This window comes from Gavialis gangeticus, unplaced genomic scaffold, assembly GCF_001723915.1.
Source record: "Gavialis gangeticus isolate Ggan-Ray unplaced genomic scaffold, GavGan_comp1, whole genome shotgun sequence".
Lineage (NCBI taxonomy): Eukaryota > Metazoa > Chordata > Crocodylia > Gavialidae > Gavialis > Gavialis gangeticus.
In genome coordinates, this window is record NW_017728997.1 from 5,016,238 (window position 1) to 5,019,560 (window position 3,323).

At 47.8% G+C, this 3,323-nt stretch overlaps 1 long non-coding RNA gene across 1 annotated transcript in view; it reads right to left on the bottom strand.

Moving 5' to 3' along the window:
• Positions 1–94: 94 nt before the first annotated feature.
• LOC109288884 overlaps positions 95–3,323 on the bottom strand; it is an 18,684-nt gene continuing 15,455 nt past the window's right edge. Inside the window, exon 3 of the long non-coding RNA XR_002095236.1 lies at positions 95–163. This is a non-coding gene — a long non-coding RNA (uncharacterized LOC109288884). The remainder of the gene's footprint in view (positions 164–3,323) is intronic.

Below are 3,323 nucleotides of genomic sequence, written 5' to 3' on the forward strand. Positions count from 1 at the left end.
GCTGGCAACCCAGCCACAGCAGAAACTTGCCAACCAGCTGAGAAAAGCCTCCAGGATCTGAGCCCACACAAAGCTCCCAAACAGGATGAAACATGCTTAGGACACTGTTCTGCTCCTAACCTAGGCAGGCAGAATACACAAAAGCCAAATATCAATGTTTCACCTCTAACAAAAGTAACAGTACAAACAGGAGTCCTGTGTGCCCATTGACTACCTTCCTTTCCATAGCTCCAACTAGGATTCAGGCATCTTAAATCCCAGGCCGTTTCCCCTTCATTCGCTAAGGCGTGGTCCCCTCAGAGCCAGAATCACAGGGCAAAGGGTCATATAGTCACATGGATCCAGCCGCCCATGGGTTAAATTTCTGGCCTTTCTGAAGACTTCCTCTGTGCACACATGCCTAGGCAGCCCTCCATTGGCAAATGTCATTTATAAGCACCCCTCAGGAGACTTTGCATGATGCACTACATAGTTATCAGTGTGATCAACCACAATTCTCCACCCTTCCTCCAGCCCCTCCCTGTCTAGTTTTACTTCCCATGGCATCGTATCTGCTGGCAGTTTGCATGAGATTTGGGAACGGGATCCTCTTTTTTTTATCCCTTTTTGGATGCACCTAGTATGATCTCAGAGGCTATAAAAATGATAGATAAATAAATAAATAAATAACAGCTGCATGAGAGTGAACTGGGGGCGGGGGGGAATGAATAGGAAATAAAGTACAAGTCTGCTCTATTTAAATCCTATCCAGGGTCTTCTTGGGAAGGAGAAAGAGCCAGGTTCTTCACAGTTAAGAATGAAAGTCTATATTTAGTGTGTCCCATTGTGAGGTAAGTGTGCGTGAGTCAGAAATGAGTGTTGGATGTTACATAACACGCTGTATGTGCTGCAGTCCTTAGGCACATGGGGGTGATGGGAGGATGGAGTGTAAGCCTCCCCTCTGAATTTCCTGGCATTGTCATTCCAAGACTGACCCTTTGCGTTATTTAAATGCAGGGTTTGTTTGTTTTTTTGCTAAAAAATTTAATTAGAAACAGCAGTAGGCTGGTTATATAATGTGATTAATTGCAGTATTAAAGTGAAAAATATAGGGCATACAGGTCTTAAACATTCACATGCAAAGTCATGTGTGAGAGTCAGAGACCAGGGTGAAATGCAAGACTTATCTGTTTGATTATGTACTTTTCATGGGGCAGTGATTTATTCCCTGTGTAATTTAATCAGAGTAATGAGCAGATTGCTAACGAAAAAGAAGCAAACCAACATCTAGGAGACAACTAAACTAAATCATTTTCACGATGTCTCCAGAGGTTAGGTCGTACCTTGGAAATAGGATGATGCCGTCAGTAGCAAACCTGCCCCTCACCAAGTGCATAACACTAACTCCCCCAGTAAAGTGCGGATCTGCCACTGAGCTGTGTCTACTGATTAGCACGCATGTGTCCAGGAGCAATGCAAGGACTTTTGGTGTCCTAGGCAAGCAAAATGTTGCCACCTTCCCTCGTAACATACCTGGGACCTGGTGAGGGCGGGCACCCGACAGCACCCTGGAGCAGTAGCTCAGCAGTGCCAGAGCTGCCCTGCTCGCCTCTGACCATGTCCAGATGCCCAAGGCAGCTCTCCGTATGTGCGAGGTGTGTGCTGCTCCCCTTCAATTTGCCACCCTAGGCGGCTGCCTGTGCTGCCTGGCAGTTATGCCAGCCCTGCCTGTTTCTCCTGGGGGAAATGGTAATAAACTTTCACGGCGCCAGAATGATTTTACAAGAATATTAGAACCGGGATTATTTCTTTCACTTCTTTTAAAAGCTGTTAGCTGTTAGAAGGACTGAAGTTTGAAACAACAGCCTGCCTTGCTCATCTGCCTGCAGCCTCCACAAAACGCTGGACAATGCCTGGTATTGTTTTATGCACCCTAAGGTTGCTGAGAAATCCAACCTAGCTCAAGAATGACTAAGGTTGTGTCCCCAGTGCTGCCAGGAATGCCTGCTCATGCATACGCCCTGTGCACCACTCCCATAAAACCCAGGATTGTGTCAGTGAAGCCTCTTGTGGCATCCCCAGCATCTACATGCCAGAATGCTAGATCCCAAAGTCTTAGGACCAGCTGTGGTACATGTTGTGGAATGGCTTCATCACCACATTTCTGGGTCTGGGGAGAGTGAGACTGGGAGTGGGTGTGTTCAGGAACATCCTTGCCAGGACATGGCGGTGTGGGCTTGGTTCACACCTACCCAGAAAGTCACTGAAATAAGTTGATTTCCTTGTTCTATGTGTTTGTGTTCCAAGTACATGAGGGCATGTCCTCACTGTCAAGTTAACTCGGGTGACACCTGGGCTTCAGTTCCTGGGCCAGGTGCAAAGAGCCACATTGCAAAGCTAGACCCACACTGAAAGCCATATTGCTGCGTCCCCACCTACATGAGACCTATGGACTTCTGGAGGCACAGCTCAGTTCTTTGTACTGCAGTAACCTCAGCCCCTCTGTAATCCTTTCTCTGTGAACGGCTGAAGGACCATCTTGTCTTTACTGTCCCATTTGTCGAAGTGCAGCCAGAAATAAAATAACTCAAGCCGCCAGCGTGGACAAGCATGCTGCCATGCTGGCCAGCTCTGAAAATATTTTGAACATAAAATAAAGCTATGAATTACTGCAGCTGCCATCAGCAAATTCAACAGACAAAAGTTAATCTTAGACTGTCATGTACACACATTCAACTTAGGTAGAGAAGATGGGAGTCAATGAGGGATGGTCACACCTTAAGGGGGCGATCCTCCAGGCCCAAAGGATAACAGTCCCTGAGAGAAGCAAGGGGGGTAAGAGTGCTCAGAAACCCCCTTGGCTCAGCGAGGGCATTCAGCAATGCCTGAGGACTAAAGGGGGGGCATACAACCAGTGGAAGGGAGGAGCTATCGCCAAAGAGGAGTACTCCTCCTCAGCCCGGGAGTGTAGGAGGGCTATTAGGAAGGCCAAGGCAGAGATGGAGCTCAGCCTAGCGTCCAGGATTAAGGACAACAAAAAGTCCTTCCTCAAGTACACTGGGAGCAACAAGAGGGCACCAGGCAATGTAGGGCCCCTGCAAGACGCAAACGGTAATCTTGTGGCTATGCCAGACAAGAAAGCTGGTATTTTTAACAGTTTCTTTGCCTCTGTTTTCTTCAACAGGGACCGGGACATCCCACCCACCAGAGGTAAGGACAATCTCAGGGATAGCTCTGTTAGGTCTTCAATCAGCGCAGATGTAGTTAGGGATCTTCTGGAAGGGCTAGACATTTTTAAATCTGCAGGTCCAGATGCCCTCCACCCAAGGGTGTTGAGGGAGCTG